Source organism: Lytechinus variegatus, chromosome 6 (genome assembly GCF_018143015.1).
Source record: "Lytechinus variegatus isolate NC3 chromosome 6, Lvar_3.0, whole genome shotgun sequence".
In the NCBI taxonomy this organism is placed as follows: domain Eukaryota; kingdom Metazoa; phylum Echinodermata; class Echinoidea; order Temnopleuroida; family Toxopneustidae; genus Lytechinus; species Lytechinus variegatus.
The window spans coordinates 35617620-35644815 of record NC_054745.1 but is presented as its reverse complement, the minus strand read 5'-3'; positions in this window follow the sequence as shown (position 1 = coordinate 35644815).

The window sequence follows — 27196 nt, the reverse complement described above, 5'->3', positions numbered from 1 at the left end:
GCTTTGTTTTATCAACTATAAAGCTCATCCCCTTCAGAATGTTCAGGGTGCTATAGAATTTACCTTACCAATTTTCGGTATTTGACTATCTGTTGGACATTCACAATTTTGGATCACCCATTAAAGCAAAAGGACGTTTCTACTATTATAGTAGAGCAATTTCGATTTTCCTGCAATGACTTGGAGAGGAAAGAGTAGGCTTTGCTCTATAAGCTCCATATCAAGAAGTGTTGGCAAAGCGAAGCCTATCTCCTTCAAACGGCTGTAAAAGTTACCCCGATAATTTTTGGTATTTGGCAACTTGTTGAAAATTTACCATTTTGGGGCCCCCATTGAAGCAAAAAGGCTTCTCTGATATATAGTTCTATCACTTTTATTACCTTGAAACCGCTTAGAGAGGAAAGAATAGGCTTTGCTCTATCAGCTATAAAGATGTGCTAGCAAATATAGCGTAACCCCTTCTGGGGGTTGTCAAGATCACCCCCTCCACCCTTTGCATTATTGCCTATTAATTGGAAAATTCACCATTTTGGAGCCCCCATTGAAGCAAAATGTCGTCTTTCCTATATAGTTCTGCCACTTTTTTTATCTTGAAACCGCTTAGACAGGAAAGAATATCAGCTATAAAGATGTGCTGGCAAATAAAAGCCTACCCTCTTCTGGGGGCTGTCGAAATTACCCCCCCCCTTTGCGTCATTGCCTATTCATTGGAAAGTTCACCATGTTTGAACCCCCATTGAGGTACAAAGGCGTCTATAAGTAGTGCTGGCACATTGAAGCTTACCCATCTGGGCGGCTGTCAAACCATCCCATCCCTTTAGCATTACTGCCTAATTATTTTGAAATTCAATTTTTTTTTAGCCCCCTTTGAGGCAATATGCACCTCTGCTGTATGAAACACCCGATTTCATTTCTTGAAGCCATCTGGAGAGGAAAGAGTAGGTTCCCCTCTTTTAGCTATATATGTCAAATTGCTTTCATGTCGAAGCCTTCCCACTTCAGGGGACTATTAATGTTACCCCACCTTTTTTACGATTTTCGCCAATTCATTGGAAAACTCGCCATTTTGGAGCCCCCATTGAGGCCAAAAAAGGTGTTTCTGGCATATAGTAGAGCCACTTCTTTATATATAGCTGATAGAGGAAAGCCTTATCTCTCCTCTCCAAGTAGTTTCAAGGCAGTAATTAGCGGCAGAACTATATATCAGAACCACCTTTTTGCCTCAATGGGGGCACCAAAATGGTGAATTTTCCAATAAATAAGCAATAATGAAAAAGGGGTAGGGTGATTTCAACAGTCCTCTGATGGGGATATATGTTTTTATTTTCGAGCATGTCTCTATATGTAGCTGTTAAAGCAAAGCCTTTATTCTTTTCTCTCCAAGTGGTTTCAAGGGAGAAAAAAAGGCATAACTATATATTAGAAATGCCTTTTTGCCTCAAAGAGGGCTTCAAAATAGTGAATTTTTCAATAAATGGGCAATAATGCAAAAGGGATGGGGTAATTTCGACAGCCTCTCGGAGGGGGTAGGTTTTTATTTGCCAACACTTCTTTATGTGTGGCTGATAAAGCAAAACCTATTCTTTCCTCCCTTAGTTAGTGGTTTCAAGGCAGTAAAAATGGAAGAACTATATCAGAAAAGCTTTTTTTTTCCTAAAAGGGGGCTTCAAAATTGTGAATTTTTCAATAAATATGCATTAATGCAAAAGGGATGGGGTGATTTCAACTGCATCCCGGAGGGGGTATATTTTAATTTGCCAGCACTTGTTTATATATAGCTGATAGATCAAAGCCTTCTCTTTCCTATCCAAGTCATTGCAAGAAAATAAAATTGGCTGTACTATATAGTAGAAATGCCCTTTTGCCTCAATGGGTGATTCAAAATGGTGAAATATCCAATGAAATAGGCAAAATACATTATATAGAGGGAGGTGGGGGTTGATTTAGACTGCCCCTGAGAGGGCTAGGGCTCGACGTGCCAGCGCTTCTTAATAATATGTAGCTGATAGAGCAAAGCCTACTCTTTCTTCTTCAAGTCATTGTAAGAAAATAAAATTGACTGTATTATAATAGAAACGCCATTTTGTTTCAATGAATGATCCAAATGGTGAAATATCCAATGACATTGGCAATATACACGATATAGAGGGGGACGGGTTGACTTAGACAGCCCTTGAGAGGGCTCGGGCTTGACGTGCCAGCGCTTATTTATATGTAGCTGGTAAACTCTTCCTTTCTAAGAGGTTTCAAATCAATAAAATGGAGTGTACACCAAAACACAAACGCTTTTTGGCCTGAATGATGGGTCCAAAAATTGTGAATTTTCAAATGAATTGGGAATATTAAGGAAAAGCTCCCCCTCCCCAGAGAGGGGTAGGCTTCGATGTACCACTTCTTAAGATTTTGCTGGTAGAACAAAGCCTACTCTTTCCTCTCCAAGTGGTTTCAAAGTGATAAAAGTGGCTGTACTGTATAGCAGAAATGCCTGTTTTTGCCTCCATTGGTGCTCCAAAAACAGTTATTTTTCTAACATATAGAATAACATGATATAACAAAGGGCAGGGGGGGGGGATGACTTCGACACCCCCACCCCCATGAGAATGCCAGACCTTGATGTGCCAACATTTTTTTTATGTAGCTGATAAAGAAAAGCCTACTCTTAACTCTACAAGAGGTAAAAAAGCAGAGATAATTGCATTTAATTTTTAACTACCGGTAAACATTATACATCTATGTATTCTACATGTTATACGTATTAGTCTATGAAAATGCATACAAAAAGCAACATTTCTGATATTGAAGAATTCAGGTTTGACACCTTATAAATTCGCTAAAAAAAATGATACAGACTTGAAGTTTCATACATGTCATAATAGTATATCATTAAAGCTTTCTGTAACATTTCAAGGTAATTGATTCATTTTTCTTAGAATTATGTAAATTCATGTATTTGCAAAATTTTCAGTTTTTGGGAAAAAAAATACAAAAAATGCAGTTTTCTACTTAAAATCTCAGCGAAATGACCTACTTATCTCCCATAAATAGTATGAAATTGTAGGAAATTTAATTGGCTTTTATATGACACTAATTTCATGGCAATTGGATGCTTGTGTCAAAATCTATGGACAAATATTCAAATTTTATGAAAATTCGGCGGCCATTTTGAAAAAAAAACGCCCTAACAGGTTGATTTTTCAGGATACAGCCTGTTTACCTCATATATTCATATTCAGCGTAGAAAACTGGTCTAGAGGCATTATATGAAAATTTCTCCTTTTCCAAGTGGCACCTTGCTCAGTTATAACCCGGACTATATATTTGAAGTAACAATCAATAAAATCTTACTTTTATATGATTTTTTTAGCCCAGTGCAGTCGGAAGGTTATTCCGAATTCCGACGCAACCTCGAACTATCCTCCTGTGCATCATGGTGAAAGTCTTATTGTGACATGTTATGTCGGGTATTCTAATGGGGACGGGAGAACGAGAAGCTCAGTTTGTAGCCACGGAGTATTCTCCCCAACTTTGCCTTCTTGTTACGGTAAGCGATAGTGCTATTTTGATCCTAATCGATAATCGTCAGCAAATTATCGCAGATTACATTACAATAAAAAATGTTATAATATTGCAATTCATTATAATCCATCAAATATGATCCACTATTTCGTGCATTTCATGGACCAACTAACGGGTGAGAGAGCACGGAAAGACAAAATGAAGGTAAGAGTTTCAATTGCCCTTGTACGTGAAAAGCCTTTATTTATTTGGTGCCCACTTACCAAGTTCTAGACTGGTTTAAAGCAATAATTTTTGGTCAATAAATAGTGGTTAACCTTTCCTTTAGTAAATGCCATTATTACTTTGGTCATATCGTATTACCGCGACCTATAAACATAATCTTAAAACCAATAACCAATATTTATATCTTTCAATACCGCATAATTTCGATATTACAAAAATATCACCAATCACTAGTAAGCGACATTATTGTATAAATTTTCCCGCTCAATTTCACATTTAAATCATTAAGTTTAATATTATGACCATACGATTTCGCGATAGCCATGACCGCCTGGGCTGTTTGTCATTATAATTTGGTATTTTTCACTTTAAAGTATTTTCTGCACAGAGTATTTATCAAACAGGTCGTTAGACTTTTTTAAACAGCATGCCGTTTAATGAATTCGCAAGCATAACCACTTTTTCCGCACATGGGTTCATTATCTCTGCAAAACATTCAAGTGAATCAGCCGATTCTTTATAAAGAGCATTGAGTTTAAGGAATTGGTATTCAAAGTAATTTTTAGCATATGTGAATTCATAATATTTTGCAACATTTTCTATGTGTTAAGTAGGTGCATGCAAGTCAGGAAATTGACAATCAACATTGCATGGCGTGGCGGCTGTTTAATAAAAAAAAAGATTGTAGTATAGGCAAGCATATAAGTGCAAAGACGTTAAGCGACAATGCATCCAAAATATACATATTAATCGCTGATTCTACTTCATGTAAAGGCCTACTTAACCTATAAGTAATATTTGAAATAATATGATAAAGCGTATGTTTTGGGGCTAAAGGCAGAATAAAGGCACCAGTTGATGGAATGGAGTCACCCCTTTCGAATCCGCCATGCTTGACGAACAGGGTATCTATCTCCCATGAAATAAGATAAAGTTGAACATATGTATAAAAGGGATATGTCAGTGGAGGATCAACTTTTGAGAGGCTCAAAATATATACACAACAAAAAAAGGTAAGTCCCCCTAAATCAAATTGCTGTAACTTATGAACGGAGTTATTTTGAGAAATGATATTTCGGAGGTGGTTTTCTACACTCATTAAGCAACTCCTGAGGGAAAATGAGATTGATCGAATGAGTCATGCATGAGTGATCAAAGATTGAATTAAAAATGATCATTTCTGAAAGTCACAAATGTCGCCTTTTAGATTGTGCAAATGCAAAGTTGGGCAAAAGTTGTTTTTAAGTGAATTTTATGGTGTTATGCTGTTTTACTATCCATCATTTAGCCACTCCACACACAATTTTGATCTGGTATGTTCATGGTTGAGTGAGCACAATATCGCAGGGGCAGCGGAAGCGGTGTGGGGGTATTTCTTTCTAAAAGCATGTACAAATATGTAAAAATGATCATACGATTGTGATTTTTTGGATGGTCAGTCCCCCCTCCCACCCTGGGACATGTAATGAAGTTAAAAAGAACAAAAACAAAGAAGAAAGTAATGAAATGCCTTCACAGTCAGCATAGTAGGGTGCAACAAACGCAAAACCCTTTGCAAAAGATGCAACATGAATTATGCCTGGAGCCCAATGCATAAAAACGTTGGCATAAAAAAGTCAGGCAAACAAAATGATGGCATTAAAATTTACATATTAAAATACTGTGGCAATTGTTTGCCACAGTTGTTTTTATTGAGATTAAGGCTTTATGAATTGGGTCTCTGATTTGTTCTTGATATGATGAAAAATAAGGCCATCGTGAACATTTAAATTTGAGCTAAACAAATATCTGATTAGATAACATGCAAAGCAATTTGAATTTTACTACAAACATGTATATACATTAAGGAATTAGACACTTATATATTCATATATAATGCGCATACAGATTCCATGCCAAACAAACAAATTACACATCATTTTTATATGAACTCTCAAGAATGAAAATGCTTGCTTAAGTAGTCCTTTCGGTTAACGTTGATTTAATCGAATGCGTAATTCCTGAATTTCGTTGCCCAAAATTTAGAATAAAAAAATGAATTCGTTAATTTTTAAGACTATTTACTATCCTATTTATCTTAGTACATAATCATTGATCTGAAATGATCTTGACCATAAATTTATTTGAATGATTATAAATAAATAATAGTGTCTTTAAATAGACCCCATCGTCTGATTGTTTAATTTGAGTAACTGATATCTCCGGGAAAATGAAACCAGGTAAATTTAAATGCACATTGATAAATTCGAGAGACTACTTTATGCAATTGGATTGGAAATCATAGTTATGTAATATTTAATATGAAGACCGTGATCATATTGGAAAATTAAGGCAGGTTCATCAATATAAAAAAAATCAGTCCAGATGGCTTTTCTCTCTTGCTAGTTATTATATTTTAGATATACATGTAGAATATATTGTTGATGCTGATGATGATGATGGTGTTTAAAAAATCTGTACCGAATTTACGCATCGAAAAAGATGACCATATCCTAAACCTGAAATTTTGATAATACAAAAATGGTATGCTAATGAGTTCTGAATGATGATGTTTTTCCCACTTATTTCTTTTAGCCGACTGTAAAGCTCTGCAAAATCCTGATAATGGCGTTGTTCACTCGGGTGAAAATTCTAATGTTCATAGGCAAGCGGCCGTCTTCAAATGCAACGATGGTTTCACTTTGGTGGGATACCAAGAAATCTACTGTTACGACGGGCTGTGGGACAGGGATCCTCCGAAGTGCATGGGTAAGTTATCTTATTAAACTTAAATAATTCATACGAAGTTTTTCCCATATATCAAGCAATGAGCTGGACATAGTTATGCCAAAACAAAAAATGAAAACAAATTATAAAACAACACCAAAACTTCCTTGGATTTCAAATTCTATTAATCGAAAAAATAATATTTTTTTATAAATACAAATTGAAAGGTACTGAGAAAGCAAAATTAAAGTATACGTCCTATAAAAACACTTTAATCAATATCATTCGTTAAGAAAAGTTTTGTAAATTGTTTTGAAATGTTCAGACAGAATACCCAAGACACATGGAAAATCACCAAACAAGCAATGAACTTAACTAATGGAGTTTCTGAAATAAATAGGATCAGGAATAATAATGAAATTGTTGAAGATCCAAAATGTATAGCAAATATTTTTGATAATTAATATAAAAAATGGCTAAAAATATTCCCCCTTCTGACCGGTGTTTTACTGACTTTTTAGGTCCTGCAAATCCAAGTTCAATTTTTCCTTTTCCTACGAATAGACAATAAGTCACAAACTTTGTTTCCAACTTACAGAATGTAAAAAGTTCCGGCTTTGACGGAATCAGTAACGTTATTTTAAAGGTCATTATTCCTTACGTTGTAGATCCATTGGTTCATATCTTTATTTTTTCACTGCTGCGTGGTGAATTTCCTAATTCCATGAAATTTGCTAAAATAATACCATTATTTAAGAAGGGTGACACACTTGAAGTAGTGTGTCAATAGAATGTAAAATGTCAGTAGTATCGGCCAATCTCGCTTTTGTCTTCTTTTTCTAAAAGTTTAGAAAAAATATAGTATTCACTCAAATGATAACTTTCTTGAAGAAAAATAATATCTTTTCAAACTTCCAATTTTGTTTCAGGGAGAAACATAGTACTGTTTATGCTGTAATGACTTTTACAGAAAAGGTTGCCCATTCAATTGACTCTTCTTCTCACACAGTTGGTATATTCCTGGCCTACTCCAAGGCCTTCGATACGATAAATCATGACATTTTACTCTATAAGCTCAATCATATCGGTGTCCGTGGAAAGGCCTTGAGTGGTTCAGGAGTTACCTCTCTAACAGAAAACAATTTGTTTATTTAAATGAGCAAGAATCTGATTTTAGAAAAATAAGTGGCGGTGTTCCGCAACGGAGTCTTATATGCCCTTTGTTGTTTATTCTTTTTAAAAATGATTTCCATAACTCGTCCAATGTACTGTCATTCATTTCACTTGCAGATGATACTTACTTATTTTTTCACACAAAGATTGTTCTCGTTGATGTCGTCAATGCAGAGTTGCGAAATGTTTTAGAATGGATAAGAACCAATAAACTGTCACTAAATCTTTTGAAGACAAATTACATATTATTTAGTTACTGCTTAGCTTCATTATCGACACAAGTTATGTTGGACAATACCCCTCTTGAGCAGGTTTCTCATACAAAATTTGTCGGTGTTTTGGCTGGTAGCAAGCTCTCCTGTAAGTTACATATCGAAAATATTTGCAAAACAATCTCTCGAAATATTGGTATCATTAACAGACTGAAATCACATCTTCCACAACAATCTTTGCTTAATCTTTATTATTATCTTGTTTTACCCTACTTGAATTATGGACTATTGCTTTGGGGAAACACCCATCAAACTCTGTTAGAAAAAATATTTTGTTACAAAAAAAAGGGATTCGTATAACCTGCAATGCTCCGTTACGTGCCCACTCAGATCCACTTTTCTTTGAACATAATATTCTCAAAGTAAACGATCTCTACTTGGAGGTTTTATGTATGAATTCAATTATGATGCCATTCCCTTAGTTTTTCATGACAGGTTTATAAAGAATCAAGCTATTCATAAATATCTCACCAGACAATCTGAAGCATTTCATTTACCTTTACTAAAAACACTTTCAGCGCAAAATATATTCATTTTTGAAGGTCCTAAATTTTGGAATACTTTTCGTATAGATTTGAAAAACTCTCCTTCACTCGCAGTCTTCAAAAGAAAATTTAAGATATTTTTATTGGCTACGTATAAAACCTTATTTCTCCCTGTTATACTTATTTTGCCCCTTCCTGTATTGTGAATATCAATATCATTATCTTTATTATTATTTCTATTATTAATGTCATTGTTATTATTGTTGATATTCGAAGAACTCGTCACCACTTCTAAGCAATTAAGGCATACATTTTGACTCTTCCTTTGCGCGTTTACTTCATACCCGTTAAAAAAACCTGTGAAACATTTTCTTAATTATTTTAGTCCACCTGCAGATATGTTCTTCTCATTGTCTTTCCTTGTTATTCTTTGTACATTACTCTTTTCATGCATCATGTTATTGTTTATTTCAAAATTTTCTTCCCTCTTTTGGCCACTATCATTATTTTAATTATGTAATTTAATATTGATGAATAATTTCTTTTGAGGGGTCCACGATTTACAAGCGCAGCTTCACAATGGACCTTTCCATTTCCAGCATGTTTTTTTAGCCACAAATATTCCATAGTCCATATCAAGTTTCAAATGTATAATTTAGATGAATGTACATTGTGTTATATGTTTTTTTATTACATTTCAATTATTATAACTGTATTGAAAATGGATTTTGTCTACTGTTTTGTTGGAATAAAAATAAAAATGAAACTGAACTGAAACGATGTACCCTGTGTCACATTGTAAAAATCATGCTAACTTGAAATATATATACCTAAATGCCAGAAGTGTTGTGAACAAAAATGATGAAATTCGTACCATGATTCACTCCGAAATGCCTGACATTCTATGCGATGATATTTTGTCCTCCGAAATATTCCCCGAAAATTTCAAAGTGTTAAGAAAGAATAGGAACAGACATGGCGGTGGTGTTGTTATCGCCTATAATAACAAGTTGTCAATAATTCACAGACCAGACTTTGAAACAGAATGTGAAATAAAATGGTGTGAATTACTAAGTAAAGATACGAAGTCATTATTTCTTGGTTTTTTGTACAGACCTCCGAGCAGTAAGTTAGATATTATATATGAATTGGATAAATCTTTGTCTCTTGTAACAAGCAATAGTAAATATATACGTAATATTATTTTAACAGGGGATTTTAACTTCCCAAATCTTTCCTGGTCAGATGGGTATTTTGTCTCCTCCGACAAATCCGAACTAATGGAGTGTTTTACTTCTATAATTGATAATATTTTTTTTAGGATTTTTACTAGGATTGCCAAATCCACAAGCAATACTTTGGATTTGTTTTTTTCAACCCAACCTTCGCAAGTGCAAAATGTAAAATTATTCCGTGGTATAAGTGACCATGAGGCACTTTATTTTACGATTTCTATTCATTCAATATTATAAGAAAAGAAAAGAGGCAAAACATATTTTCATTCAAAAGGAAACTGAACAGTTCCGTAATGGTATGACTTGGTATGACTAAATTGGAAATTAGACGAAGATACCACAGACTAGTTTTCTTTTATAAGTTAGTAAATGGTATGTTAGACACAGGAAGCAATAGGTATACTTGTGCGTCTAGAATTGGAAGAACAGATCATAATTTGAAGATGTATGTTTCTTTTGCAAGAACCGATTACTACAAGAATTCTTTCTATTCCAAAACCATGGACAAATGGAACAAACTCCCTAATGTCATAGTTGATATAAAAAGTCTCGAATCTTTTAAAAATGCCCTAATGAAACACCTCATCAACCAAACTTAATTGGGGTGACGAACCAAGCGCTTCCTGTCTCTCTTTTCTGTTAAGGGTTAAGACATGAACAGTGATTGGCGTAGGACTTTATTCTCATTCATTCATTCATTCAATGCTTTAATGCTTTATCATGTTATGTATTTTACTTTATGTAAATATCTATTATACTCTTCAGTTGTATGGTCTTCCGGGGGCAACCCTGTACGGGTTATCTAACCTTTCTTGTCTCCCCAAGACATGTTTATATATATATATATATATATATATATATATATATATATATATATATATATACCTGTCTAAATAAATTCTATTTAATTCAATTTAATTGGTACAATGCTATTTATGGTGGCCTTCCTGGAGGCAATTTGAGCAAACATGACCCTTTGACGCATTCTCCTGCCCATATTGAAAAACTCCCGCTCTAAACGAATGGAATTTCATGAATCTTGGGAGATGTGGATTTAGGAGATCTGCATACACTACTCTATATATCCCCTGTTAGGCACTGTGTTAGCTTTCCATCCACTCTCAACATCTGATATTGAACAGGGCCATGTATTTTGCATTATCTATTTTCTAACTCTCCAAGAATAACACTTTCGTGTACTGATAATGGGATATCCTTGATAAATACCCAATTTACAGTCTCATTATTGTAAGCTAAGAATGGGTTTCTATCAAACACCTGCTCTACCGATCCTCGAACTTGGAGGCCTTGGGTTATAAGTTTGATCCTATAAGCTTGATTATCAACATAAGGTCTCCATAGCCCTCCGATTTTTGGATACCTGTTATGTCCTTTCCCGGTATAGCTGCACAATTTGAACATTTTGAGCAAGATTTGAACATGTATTTAGGTTCAAGGCGCCCCGCCAATTTTCTATCGCCATGCTTTATGAACACGGGCTTACCTCGATTGGTGTCTTGTGGCGCCGCGGCTCTGGCGTAATCATCGCACTTTCCGTAATCCATCTTTCCCACATTTTGATGACTATATGAAGTCCCTTTTTGTGGAGTTTCACATTCACTAATATCTAACACAATAATAATAATAATACGCTTTTATATAGCGCTTAATCCATCGGAACGACGTTTCTAAGCGTTTTACAGATATATTATTACCCTGGTCATCGGATTCAATCAGTCATTCCCAGTCATTCACAAGCAAAACAATAGTGTCGACGTCTTCAACAATCTTCAGCTGATAAGTCCAATGTACAGTTTATTCCTTATATGATTAAAAAAAATCTTTCTAGAGCTACTCACAAGCAAAATTGCAACCTTCTAATAGGGTTGCAACGCAGTCAAGCTTAGCTTATAGCGGCAACCCCTGCAACCTTCTAATAATCGATGTTTTAATAGAAAATGGAATTTTTTGTTGTATGTTTTGCTCGTCAGTTATATGTATATTATTATTGTATTTTCTTTGTTAATAAGTTTATGATAAAGTGTTGCAGAAACCAATAAATAAAATGAATGAAAATGTGACCATGAGGTGACCCGGAAGTAACTGCTGGTGTAACCTTAGTTCTGTCATCAACATGAAAGTCTAAATGTGGGAATACAATATTTACTGAGTGTACTATTATAAAACAATATTGGATAGTCAGGAAAGGGGTTAATATTTTTTTATTTTTTTTCGGTAGTCAAACAAATCAAAACAATTTAAAGAAAATTTTTAAATAGATGGCCATTTCATGAATATAAAGATGTAAAGTGTGAAATGTCAGCAAGTTTGGATGAAGGCTTAAAGAATAATGAAAAAAGAAAATGGTTGGCGACAATAAGTTCGGTCGGTCGTTTGAGAACACCAAACAATCATTTTCTTTCCCTTCCCACACACACACTCCGTAATTAAAAGTGGCGAAAGAAAACAGCCTTTCTCTTCTCATACTTAAGATCAATTTATGCACTTATTGGAAAAATTATTCGCACGGTACGAAATCTTAATTTTCTTTTAATCTGAAGTAGAAGTTTGATTACCGGTATCCCTTTCTACCTATGTTGTTGTTTTGTTCCTATTATCTTTTTGTTTCTTTTTTTGGCTTATGTTTCACCTCCTTTCTTTTCGTTTTGTTCATAGGTTTTTGTTTTTCTTTGTTTACCTCGCTATAATTCATCATTCTTTGTATTACATATGCACGGTCTCTCTAAAATGCAGCCATTGACTTATCGAGGGCATTTTACCGAGTTTGAATAAAATATATTCTATTTTTTCCGAACCCCATACATGTAAGTGCACTTTAATTTCATATGGTGTTTGATTCCTTTAGTTGAGTTTATATTTTTGTTACTTTCTATTTCAAAGCATGTGTTTTATGTGATTATCTATTCATCTCTTGTTTAAAGCTTCATGTAACCGTCCGGTAGTCCCGAACTCAGACGCGATTTCAACAGAACCTAGCGTACAACACGGAGGAGCGGTAACAGTGACCTGCAATGCTCGCTATGTGGACGGTGATAGGGGTAGGACTGTCTTGTTCTGTGATGACGGAACTCTTTATCCCGACGTTCCATCCTGTGAAAGTAAGCTTCTTTTTGTTAAAAACAGTACATCCGCTCATCGTAGCCAGAAGGCTATAAATATTTGGAGGTTATTATACAGTGAGTTTCAGAACAAAGGTAATCCAAAAACTAGAGGGCAATTATTCGGATAATATGACATTTTGTGAAGCTATTCTGCATGGGTATGAAAGAGAAACTAGCTTTCAATTGATACCCTATCAATTTGTACCATATGTGTCACGCATGACCAAATTAATTGATGTTGAAGAGAACAGGTGCAGGTTATACTTTTTCCAAGTTTTGGTAAAGTTGAATAAATGTGAGCTTGATATAATAAAATGTAATAAGGTATTTTTTAATGAAGAGTCAAGGCATTCCTCTGAAATGGTGATTGAACGGTTAATGTCTTCACCATCACCTATTTTCAATATTTCCTCCTCTCCTTTGCTCACAAAATTGATAGCATGGAGGGATTTAATTAACATGATATCTTGTACAGCTCGTCTTACCATTGCCGGATCATTGCACAAAAAAAAACATTCAGCTCGTGTCGAATTTGGTTCTGCAAATTATCAAGATCTTGAGGAGGAATTACAAATACCTTGTTTTTTGAAGTGTTCCCAAATGAAATAATCACAGGGCGCGAGGTCAGGGGATCTTGGTGGCCATTCTACGTCATGGTTGAGGGTAAAACTTTATGTCCTAAGAGTTCTTTGGGTCTATCTCGAATGATGTTGGAACGAAGGACAGGAGTGCTACATGTAGTCCTGAATTCACCAAAGATTCAGGTTCACTCCTCGAATCTTCCTCTCAAAATGTTGGTCCAATGACTAGTGGTACGATCTGCTCGTTAATCATTTGCAATTACATTCTCCCACTTTACGCTCCTTTGGAAGAAAAGGGTCCAATCAAGATTTTTACCCGCTCAGGCATTGATGAAAGTATTTACATCTTCATCTACCCTTTCATCAACTTAAAAAAAAATGGCAAATGTGATATCTACATGTATACCTGTTATCTTAAACATCACTTTATTTCGTCATGCGTGGCACAATTGTTACAATGGGGTATCCATGGAAAGCTAATGAGTTTTCCTTCACATCCGTGCAAAATAATTGCCCAAGATTGAAAATCATTCAAATTTCAGCCCTTTAGATTTGCATTACTTTTTTTCCTGAAATGCACTGTACAGCGCATACTCCAGCGAATATATCAATATCTAATCAGTATCTCATGTATCATGAAAAAAAAAATGATATCACCAACAGAAAAGGCGGTTTAAAAGTTACTCAGTTTAATCCCTTAAATTAGCACCTTTCTGAATATTGACAAAGCATCGGAAAATTTAGTTACCTGTTGCAAAAAATTCTGAGAAAATTCGAGCTATTCGACAAGCATAAGGAAGTCTCGATTTTGAGAGCAAAATTTTTTTATGACACTCTTCTAACCGACCTTGCACTATTAAAGCCCCTTTCATAATGGATGTACGACCATTTGCGACGTTTTGGTCGTCCAACGGGCTGCAACAGGCATCAATCGCTAGTCATCTCATAACATCGCACAGAATTTTTTTTTTTACAGCAACAGCTGTCGTACAACAAAACCAACCAGTAAAACCCGTTGCACGAGTACGTCGCTTATGCTCCTTTTGTGCTCGTGCGATCACACGTGAATGTTGCACGACTGATTGCATAGTCGTAAGATTCGACGTTAGACAATGTGATTGCTCTTACGTTTGAATAAAACCAGGGCGAGTGTTCGAGTGATTGATCAGAGCAATGTAGCCATAGTTTTAATATCGTGGAGTTTATATTACAGTTTTTTTTCTAATATTTTCTGCCCTCTCTTTAAAGCCTCTTTCACAATTGACGTACGACCTGTTTACGACCGCTTGCAACATTTTTTTTCTTGTTGCATGATCGATCTCTTGGTGTCTTGCGAGCACTCGCAGTCGTTGTAGACGAACGCACGAATTTGAGGTGGTCGGAGGTGGTCGTGACTAGTCGCATCTGAATTTGAACATGTTCAAAATCCAAACGCGATCAAATACGATTGATTTACTCGCATCAGGTCGTACCATCGGTCGGGCGACCATCGAGTGAGTGTTGTTCAACGTTGTACGACTTGATGCGAGAGGTGGCAGAACTACGTATAGTCGCATTTCGTCTACTGGAGGTCGTACAACAGTCGCACATGTGCTAGAGACCTTCAGAGAACAGTCTGGCGACTGGGTGCGATAACATAAGACTGTTGCAAGACCAATCGAAATTACGAGTTACAACATTCCACTACCGTTACATTCGCATGTATGCGACCGTTCAGCTCCTTTCAAAATTTACGTCCGACCAGTTTACGACCGGCTGCAACAGTTTTTTCTTGCTGTTGCACGATCGATCTCTAGGAGACTTGCGAGCACTCGCAGTCGTTGTAGACGGTCGCACTGGTCACATCTGAACTTTGAACATTTTCAAAATCCAAAGCGATCAAATACGATCGGTTCACTCGCATCAGGTCGTATCCAGGGTCGTACCATCGGTCGGGCGATCATCGTGCGAGTGTTGTGCAACGTTGCACGACTTGGTGCGAGAGGTGGCACGACTAAGTTTACTCGACTGGAGGTTGTACAACACTTGCACATGTGCTAGCGACCTACATGTAGAGAAACCTGTCTTGCTACTGGATGCGATAATATATTGGCCATAAGACTGTTGGAAGACCGATCGCAACGGCTTACATCATTGTACTACCGTTTTATTCGCAAGTATGCGACCGTTCCCCTCGCAATCCCTCGTGCAACACTCGCATGTGATCGCACGAGCACAATAGGATCCTAAGCGACTTACTCGTGCAACAGGTTTTACTGGTTATTTTTGTTGTACGACAGCTGTTGCAACTGTGAAAGCCTCTGTGTGATCTTATGAGATGACTGGCGATTGATGCCTGTTGCAGCCTGTCGCACGACCAAAAGGTCCCAAATGGTCGTACGTCAATTGTGAAAGGAGCTTTACTCATGCAACGGGTTTAACTGGTTGTGTTTGTTGTAGGACAGCTGTTGCAACTGTAAAAGCCTCTGTGCGATCCTATGAGATGGCTGGCGATTGATGCCTGTTGGAGCCTGTCGAGGAACAGTCGCATACATGCGAATGCAACAGTAGTGCAATGCTGTACGCCGTGTTGCGACCGGTCTTGCAACAGTCTTATGGCCTATATATTTTTGCACCCAGTCGCAAGACTGGCCTCTGTACATGTAGGTCGCAAGCACATTTGAAAGTGTTTTACGACCTTCAGTCGATTAAATGCGAGTTGTGCCACCTCTCACACAAGTCGTACAACGTTAAACAACATTCACACGATGATCGCCGGACCGATGGTACAACCTGATGCGAGTGAATCGATCGTATTTGATCGCGTTTGGATTTTGAATATCTTCAAAGCTCAGATGCCACCAGTCACGACCACATCCGGCCACCTCGAATTCGTTGCAGGTGGTCATTAACAGGTCGTACGTCAATTGTGAAAGGGCCTTAATGAGCTTTCACAATTGCTCGTTTGCGATAATTTGGTCACAATATATGTTGCACCCAATCGCAACAGTTTTAAGCAGCCGCAACACCAATGGTGAAAAGGGCTTAATAAACGTCAATCGCGATATAGCCCATAAATCCTTCAAGCGTCGTAGAGGTCACTCCATGGAAAGTATACTGTGAGCTGAAGAAGACACCAGTTGGGAAAAGATGCGGACCAGATGGAGTGACTGCAAAGCTGAGAATTCGCAGTAGAGTTGAGATCACTCGTAATATAATCACGTGACATTATTAACACATCTTACAAGGAAGGATAGGTTCCATCGTAGTGGAAAAGATCTATTGTGGTCCCATTCCCTAAGAAGTCCCCCCCCCCCTACAATAGATCAATTAAGACCAGTCTCCTTGACTGACCACTTTGCAAAGTTGGCTAAACTCTTCATCTAGCGTCAACTGATGTCAGATATTGATGCAAACGTCGATCCCCAACAGTATTGAAGTCGAAGAGGGAATTCGACTGCACATTTTCTCGTCAATCTTGTTCATTTCCCTCCACACAAACGCTGATCGACTTCAGATTGTTTACACCGTCGTGATTACCGATTTCTCAAAGGCATTTGAGTTGGTAAACCACAATATCGCCATCAATAAGTTATTCGCGATGGGTGCTCAACCATGTCTCTTGCCTTGGGTCAGTAATTTTCTTCATGGGCGAAAACAGATGACGAGATATAATGGAGTGGTTTCGTCTCCCCTTACTCCTGCTGGAGGGGTATCCCAGGGTACTCGACTTGGGCCAGGAATTTTCCTTGCGCTGATAAATGACGGTCTGAGAAACACCGCCGGAATATCGGGATTTCATTTCTCATTTTCATTTCATTTTTTTTCATTTTCAACAAAATATAAATAAAATAGATACAATCATAACAAGTAAACATTATACAAAATATATCAATGTCATGAAATCAACTTGAGAAAGACATGTTATAAAACAGTTACATATAAAATAATCATGTGTAAAGAAATTGCGATTTATAATTTATGAAAATGGAGGATCCCACTGAAAAGCTAGGCTTGTATATTGTGGGCTCCTCAAAATATGACAAACGAGAAATAAATTTTACATATACAAATCAAATCAGAAACCATGAGAGCCAACAGGAGACATCATTAAAAGAAAATATCAAATTATAATAAATTAAGAAAATTACGCAAAAAAACTCAGGAATGAGAAAATATAGAAAGAAAGCGATTGAATGAAAGAGAGAGAGGGTGAGAGGAATGGGGGGGGGGGGGCGAGGAATGAATGTGAGAACTGCATATGAAATACATGTAGGCCTACAGAGAGAGGAGTGTAGACAAGAAGCAAAGTAGCGCATGACTGAAAAGGAACTGTGAATAAAGATAAAAATCTGTGATGATGTATTTTTCAGACGTGATTATAGGACTTCAGTAAGAAAGATTTTAACTTACTTTTGAAAGTGAACAGAGAGGGGGAACTTTTTAAATCGTTGTGAAGGGAATTCCAAAATTTGGGGCCTTCATAAATAAAAATATTTTTGGCCTTGAACGTCCTGGTGAGCGGTAAATGGAATTCATCTGATTGCCTAGTTGGGTATCTATGAATGCTCTCATTTTCATGAAACATGTCATGAAAAACATGAAATTGCTATTATATTCATACATAAATTGACTTAGTTGAATCCTTAATTTTTAAAATCTTGTTTTTGAAAAAATAAAGAATCAGTATGAGAGCGTATTGGAACATTGCAAATAATCCGGATAACCTTCTTTTGCAGTATAAAAATCTTTTCTATCAGTGTTTGATGGGTATTACCCCAAATCAAGAGACCGTAATTAAGGTATGGCAAATCAATTACGAATAAATATGGAAGCTTAAAAGTGCCACCGAGATGTTGAGATAATTATCTCGGGATGTCGACATCTTGATAGCAAAGGATAAGATGACGAGATCCCAGATCTCATCATGTCGACATCTTTAAGAAGATCTAATCATCTAATCATCTCTTCTACAAGATGTCGACATGACGAGATCCGAGATCTTGTCATCTCATCATCTCTACTAAAAGATGACGACATGACGAGATCCCGGGATCTTGTCATCTCAACATCTCTTCTTGAAGATGTAGACATGACGAGATCCAAGATCTTGTCATCTCATCATCTCTTCTAAAAGATGTTGACATGATGAGTTCCGGGATCTTGTCATCTCATCATCTCTTCTAAAAGATGTTGACATGATGAGATCCGGGATCTTGTCATCTCATCATCTCTTCTAAAAGATGTTGACATGATGAGATCCGGGATCTTGTCATCTCATCATCTCTTCTACAAGATGTCAACATGATGAGATCCGGGATCTTGTCATCTCATCATCTCTTCTACAAGATGTCAACATGATGAGATCCGGAATCTTGTCATCTCATCATCTCTTCTACACGATGTCAACATGATGAGATCCGGGATCTTGTCATCTCATCATCTCTTCTACAAGATGTCAACATGATGAGATAATTTTCTCAACATCTCGGTGGCACTTTTAAGCTTCCACAAATAAAGCATAAAGAATGAGGATTGTGGTAAAAGGAATTTCATTCTATTGATAACATGATTTTTTTTTGATATATTCTTACATACATTGTTAATAAGCATTTTTCCATGTAAGAAGGCTATCAACTATGACCCCCAAAAATTTAGTATGAGAAACCTGTTTTAATGGTGTGTTGTTTAAAATTATATCCGAAGGTAATGAATTTAAAGAGTTGCTAAATAGCATGTAATTTGTCTTTTGTAAATTAAGTAAAAGTTTGTTCGCTTGTATCCATTGCGATTTTCTGATATACTTAATAACTCAGTATTAACTGTATTAACTAAAATGTTTGGATCTTTTTGTGAAAAGAAAATATTGGTGTCATCAGCAAATAATATAAATGATAGTTTGATGATCTATAGAAGTCGTTTATGTACAAAACAAAATAAGAGGGCCCAGTAAACCATCTTGAGGTACACCGCAACTGGTATTTCTTAGTTCAGATTCATATTCGTTTAAAGATACATATTGTTTCCGATTCCGTTAATAACTCCAGAACCACTCCAAGGCCTTCCCACTCACACCTTAGTGCGACAGTTTATAAAGTAAAATGTCATGGATAATTGTGTCGAAGGCCTTGGAGAAGTCCAAGAATATATCTATAGTGTTGGACGATAAATCCATTGAGTGAGAGACTTTCTCAACGGGGACATCCCGATAGACCGCGGTCCGATAGACCGCGGGACCGATAGACCGCGGTACCGATAGACCGCGGGACCGATAGTCCGCGGGTCCGATAGACCGCGGGTCCGATAGTCCGCTGGTCCGATAGACCGCGGGTCCGTTAGACCGCGGGTCCGTTAGACCGCGGGTCCGATAGACCGCGGGTCCGATAGTCCGCAATGCGTGTAAAATTATGATCAGATATAACAAATGTCATCGAGAGGTCTATAGGTCAAATGATACGAGACCATGGGGTTCTATCAGGTGCGGATCCATGGGGGCGAGGGGGAACTGCCTCACCCCCCCCCGCTCAAAAAAAGAGGGGAGAGGGGAAATGAGAGAATAAAAAGAGAGAGGAAGATGGGAAAAGAAGATAATAGAAAAGAGAGTAAGAGGGGGAAAAGGAAAGACAAAGAAAAAGGGAGAAGAACAGGGGGAAAGAAGAGAAAAAGAGAGGAGGGAAAAGGAAGAGAAGAAAAGAAAGCTAGGAGAAAGGAAAAGGAGGAAAAAGAAGAAGAAAAAAAGAGGAAGGAAGAGAAGAATATTTAACTAGAGAGGAAGATGGAAAGAAAGATAAGAAAAAAGAGAGATAGAGGAAGAGGGGAAAAGAAGAGAATAAAAAGAAAGAGTGGAAGGGGGATGGAGAGAAGAAAAAATTAATAGAGAAAAAGGGGAAAGGAAAGAAAAAGAAAGAGGGATTAGTAATGGGGGAAAGAGAAAAAAAGAGGAGGAGGGAAAAGAAAGAAATAAAAGAAAGGAAAAGAAGAAGAAAAAATAGGAAGAGAATAATATTAAAAAGAGAGAAAGATGGGAAGAAAGATAAGAAAAGGAGAGATGGAAATGAATGTCGAATGTCCCATTGGGGGATTTGAAATATCATCTTTTTAGGTTGGAATATCAAAATTTTTCAGTTTAATCGTTGAAATATGTATCGTCTTGATGACTAACTTTTCGACCAGTCAATAATATTTAACATTTCTGCTCGCGCTTCGCGCTCATGGTAATTATCTAGTTACATACGCGTCCTGTTCAGGTTCTCAAAATTGCCCAGAATGTTAAATTTTCAGGACAATATACATGAAATTTAATTTTTAACTTCCATATGGCTTATGAGATTATAACACATTTATGTTCCTTATAAAGTAAATCTAGGAAATGACTGTTAGGACAAGGGCGTTTGCCCCCCCCCCCCCACAAAAAAAGAGAGAATCAAGGCTAAGAAAAAATAGAGAGAAAAGGAAAGGGATTAGGATGACTATTATTTTCCAAATATTATGTCAAAATCTATGACAACCTTGTATTTTTGTAATAAAAGTGTCAACATATTTGCTTGCTCGCTTCGCTCACTTCCAACTTCTTATTAATTTTATGCGATACGCCATATCGAGCCCCCTCGAAATTGTTGGCTCATTACGGGACTTGGACAAATCAACTTCGAGCGGCCGATCGGTGAAAATATAGGTGAAAATAATGGCCCCTCCCCCTATTGGCGAAAGCTGGGTCCGCCCCTGACTTAGGCTTTCAGGATAAAATACAGGAAAATTCTAAAAAAAAAAATCAGATCGCGCTTCGCGTTCTCATTATTTATTTAGGCCTTGTGAGATACCTCAATGTGTTTTTCAAGAATAAAATCTCAGATTTTCTTTAACGTCTACCCCCCCCTCATTTCATCTATTTTTCTTATCTTGGTGCCCTCGGCCCCCCCCCCCTCCACCCATGCTGAATAAATACGCCACTGATGAGGATAATTAGTCGTGATTGCATATTTGCTAGAGGTTATCATTGATAATATTGAAGGGTATACTAAAACAACAGTACAGAAACTACAGCTCCCGTTCACAATATTCTAGTAGGGCCTACTCTGGTGAAATTAAACCAAATTGAACCCCCCAATCACTCGTGCTTCGCGCTCCCATTGATATTACATCATGGGCGGAAATCCCAGGGGGGGGGGGACGTGTCCCACCTATTCAAAATAGTAGGGGGGACACAATATGAAATGTCCTACTATTTTGGTCTTTGATAATCAGAGAAATACATCATTCTAAATCGAAATATAATTTTTTTTGGGGGGGACGAGATGACCTTACTTTGGCGATGATAACCTTTTTTCCCCCGCCCCTTGTCCCCATAGGCGGATCCAGGGGGCTGAGCTCCCCCCCCCCTTGGCGGAGCAAAAAAAGAAAAAAAAGGAAAGAATGAAAGAAAGAAGGAAAAAAGGAGGAAAAAGAGTGGAGAAAAGGAAGAGAAGGACGACGAAGGCATAAAATAAGATAAGGGGAAGACTTGGAAAATAAAAAGAATCTTTCGTGCAACTATATAAAACTTTGGCTCGCGCTTCGCGCTCACATTGCCTATTAGGTGATTTACAAATCTTGTTCAATATAGAGTTTGAATATCAAATTTGGAAGTCAATATACAACACATATTTCACCTCTGAAATCGAACTTTCATTATTTTGTGTAATTTACATTGGTTTCTAAAAAGTGCTCTGTAAAAATGTCAGTTTTATGGTTTGAATGTTAACATTTGCTGCTTGCGCTATGCGCTTGCAAATTTTGATTTATCAGGTACCTATATTTTCGTGACCTAGTCGATCATGCAATTCTCTTATCCAAACTTAAAAATATTGGTATATCTGGAAATGAATTGCATTGGTTCAAAAGTTATTTGACCAATAGAAGAATTCGTACATCCATTAATGGAATTTTATCAGAAGAAAGGGTCATTTTTAAGGGAGTACCCCAGGGATCTCTCCTTGGACCCTTACTGTTCATTTTATTCATCGATGATATAATTTCTGTATTTAAAGAGTCCACTGTACACCTATATGCTGACGACACAGTCATATATATTTCTCACATAAAGATGTTAGAGTTATTGAACGCGTCCTTAATAAGGAACTTGAAAGTTTATCTGCATGGATGAAGATGAATAATTTGAAAATAAACTATGATAAAACCGTAAGCATGTTGATTGGAACGCCTAAAATGCTTAAAAGGTCACAACATTTACAACTAAAAATCGATTGTCATTTACTGACTCAATTGAAAAATTTTAAGTATCTAGGTGTCTTTGTGGATGAAAACATGAAGTGGGACGATCACGTAAATTATTTATGTAAAAAACTGGGGAGAATGATTAGTTATATTGCACGGCTAAAGCATTTTGTAAATTTGTCAGAATTAAAGTTAATATATAACTCAATAATTTTACCTCATTTTGATTATGGTGACATTATCTATCAATCGGCTAACAAATCCCTTCTTGACCAACTTCAAAAAATTCAAAATAGAGCTGGAAGAATAATTTTGAAAATTGACCCCTATTCACACACTTCAACCTCTCAAATTCATTCTATTCTGGGTTGGGACACTATTCAAAAGAGACAGTATACTCACTTGATATTATTCATGTATAAGATTAGTAACAACATGTCCACTGAATATATGAAAAGTATGTTTCGTACAAAAGCTACTCCTTACCCTCTTAGAAATGAAAATAACATATGTTTACCCAGACCTAGAACCAATAGTTGTAAAAGATCTTTCTCTTACCGAGCTGCCTCTTAATTCAACAGAATCCGTTTGTTCGTGCGTGATGTCACCACTTTTAATTCTTTTAAAAATACATTTTTGAAATATATCTGTGCTAAATGAAACTAAATCACTGATTTGTACCGGGGGAGGGTGGGGATGGGGTAAGTGTAGGTTATATGTTTTCTTTTTTTCTTTTTTTTAATGAGTTCACTTTTATGTCTGAAGGTCAACTTCCTTTTCATTATGGTAATCATAATATTGCAAGTAAACTGGCTCCATGGAAGACCAGCAGCAATGCATTATTGCAGCTGAAAATGGATTACCAGCCGTATAATTAATTTTATTGCCTTACCTTTTTATTCTTGTATTTTAACTTTGACCCCATCATCTCATGTTATATGTATATGTACTTGGTATTTGTTATTTTATATACGGAAATAAAACAAACAAACAAACAAAAGTGAAATGCCCAGTTTTATGCCATGATATCATCAGATTTCGCGCCCTCATTAGGCATCAATAAATATGATATCAATTTAATAATTAAATTGTCCCTTTGTTTCATCTCGCATTTATCAAGATGAATATGATGGCATGTCGTAAGGATGTCCCGGTCCTATGTCAAAACTCAAAGTAATAATAATATCAGCTCTTTTTAAGTGCGATCCATATCCACCTTACAATTTTTCTACAAAGTGCTAGAAATATAAAGCTGAAATTGACTCTTTTTTTCAGAACGGACTATCAAAGTTTCATGATTTTCATGATTAAAGTTGTATTTAGAATGCCTAGATTCTAGGTCTAAATATGAAACACGCTCGCGCATGTTTATTCAGATACCCAACTTGTTCTCTAATTTAAATCATTATCTAGTTTCAGATCACAATATCAAAAATTTTCTGCTCGCGCTTTGTGCTCGCATTATTGTAGGAAGAAGCCATATTACTCATCCTTTTGATGATTTACAAAACATGAACAGAGTGGCCCACTTTTAGGTCTAAATCTCGATTTTTTTTCTGCTCGCGCATCGCACTCGCATCAATCGTTAAATTACATAGCTATCCTGTTTACTATTAAAAAAACTGATTGAAATTTTCCATTCTTTCTTTTTAAAAGTTCAAAAATGTTCAGCTTGCGCTTCGCGCTCGCATTTTTTGATTGTTGAAATATGTGACGCCTTCATGGCTAAGTGCAAGCAGTCCTTAACAGGTACCAGTTTAAAACGTATAAATTTTTTTGCTCGCGCTTTGCGCTCGCATTATTAATACTTATATTTTTTAGGATTTACAAATCATGAATAGAGTGTCTCGTTCAGTAAATATTATAGGACTAAATCTATAAATTTTCCGCTCGCGCTTCGCGTTTGCTTGAATTGTTTACTCATATTCCTATTCTGCTTGAGTTAAAAAAAAGTGCTTAGAATTTCCTTTCTATGGGTGAAAATTTCAAAAAGATTCAGCTCGCGCTTCGCGCTCGCATTATATGATTGTTAAATGCTACTTTAACAGGTATCTTTTTCATCAGTTCATTTCCCCTCGCGCTCTGCGTTCGTAGTAATTATTAAGTTGCTTACATGTCTTTTTCAGGATAGCAAACATTGCCCAGAATCAGTTCAAATTTTAGGGAAAAATACATAAAATTTCCCCCAAAATTAGCTCGCGCTTCGCGCTCGCATCATATAAATGAGGATTATGAAATTATGTATTAATTTATAAGAATAAAGCCAAGAAGTGACTAATGAGGACTACCCCTTCAAAGAAACAAACAAAAATTATCTTCGAGCTGCCGATCGGGGAAAATATGGCTGAAACAAATTTCCGCTCCACCCCCCCCCCCTATTGGCGAAGGCTGGAACCACCCCTGTGTCCCCCTACCTTTTAGTACTTATGTATTCATGGATTTTTTTTAAGAACACATTAAAAAGTGGTCTTTATTTTTCTTTAATGTGATTGTAAGATAATTTAAGTTAGCCTGGCCGGAGGAAGTGGGCGCCATTTTTTCGAAAAGTACACATGGGCTCCAAACATCAGGTCAAATTTGCTCCCCCTCCCTCCCCTTGAAATCCTGGATCCGCGCCTGGGTTCTATAACAATAACCCAGTTAGGGCAATCACCCCCTGACAACTACTTCAAGGAAAATATCACCATATTTTTTACCGCCGGAGACTGTTACCCCCCCCCCCCGGAAAATTACTCTCCAGACAATTACCTCAGATAATTATGAAAATAATAATTGTAAAAATGCCTTAACGTGACGACATGACGTGGTACTTTATCTTACCATGTCTTAATTAATCATTGGCGGCCGAAGGTAAGACATTTAGGGGGATCCACCTGAAATTTTGGGATAGACACAGGTAAAAAATTGACAAGCAAATCAACCAAAATTTTAGGAGGGACCACCAAAATATTTTGACAAGGAAAAAAAGGTTATCAACCAAAATTACGGGGGGAGGGATATTCTAGGGTGGTCTACCTCAATTTATGGGGGGGGGGGGGCGTAGAAAAGAAATTGACGACCAAAAAAGGTTCTCAACTAAAAATTTAGGGGGGACCATCCTCCCACCTCCAATTTAGGGGGGAAAGCCCCCCCCCCCCCCCCGCTTCTGCCGCCTATGAAAGTAATTAATAAGCTTATTATTTCGACATAGCGATATATTCTATCTTGTCAAGTCGATATGTCCACATGGCGAGATATGAAGTGTACAAGTCCCGGCAAGAATCCCGATATATCGCCATATTGACATGTAACATATTTAAGTCGACTTGGCAAGATACAATTGGGACCTTTCGCAATCATCACGGACGCTAGTATTAGGGTCCCCTTACACAAAAGTTAACGCTTAATCACACACTTGATTTTTAAGATTGATTGTGCATTACAGTCAATAGAATCAAACGTAGAAAACTGCTCTACGATCAATGCTAAGCTTTGTGTGACAGGGGGGGGGGGGGTTACAGGCCCTACAAATCTGCTTTTCGTGTGCAAAATCCCTTTCCGCGATACCCGTACCGCATACATGCATGTATATTACGACTGATGGCTGGAGATATTCAAAATGCAGGACCTAAAATAGATTTATGACATGGATAAGAAAGTGGTTTTTCAAACAAATCGAGAACATATTGAGTGAGGAAAAACTTACTGAATGAAGGCTTAAATATAGATCATTACAGTCCATCGAATCGATATTACATTTAATGTGGATTATTGGTGGATCACTGGCAATTGATTTAAATTCATGGATAAGATCAACCTCTCCAGCCGAACATTTCACATGCGTTGATATGTACACATCATATGCGATACCTTTGAACTCGTTTCCTTTTGTTTCTTTGTTTCTTTTGTTTACTCCTTATACACAAACGATATGCCTCTCGCACACGATGTGAGGCATTATGTTTTACATTCCCCAGAAATGGGATTAGATTCAAATTCCGGGGGGACCACTTCCATTGATGAGTGGATACCAGGCACGACCATGGGGTTTCGAAAAGTACCCTAAACATGCTTAACAAGGGAAGCAATTCTTTTCCAGATTATGAAAATGCATCTCTTAACAAGTATTTGGCTTGTGAAACCCTACAAGTATTGGATATATATCCCTTTTTCAGCATTTTAAACATCGTTTTGACACCCATATAACGTTACATAGGCCTATATACGTAACGTACCTGCCCACTCTGTCCCCTTTACGGGTGGTCGCTACTGGTATCCACTAATCAATGGAAGTGGGCCCCCCGGGCGGCTTCTCGAGCTCTAGGAGGAGTCAAATGTGGCTTTGGAAAGTCGTCCTCAATCGGATAAATCGCTGTACCATAGTAGCAACCAGAATTTTGCACACGAAACGCATATTGAATGTTTCCGTCGCAGATGCGAAACGAAAAAAAAATCTCATGTCACACAATTTGCATTGCAGGACTGAGTTTTACGACCATGATGACGGGCCCAAAAAGTCCCTTCCAAAGTCAACTACCGTTGTAAATAAGCGTGCGCGTCCTCAAACGAAAGGTCGGGAATATCTCGCCATGTTGACATATAACTTTTTATAAGTGGACTGACTTGGCAGGATAACGTATCTCGCCATGCGGACATAATAAGCTTATTTAGTCGACATGGCAAGATAAAGTATCTCGCCATGTCGTCAAG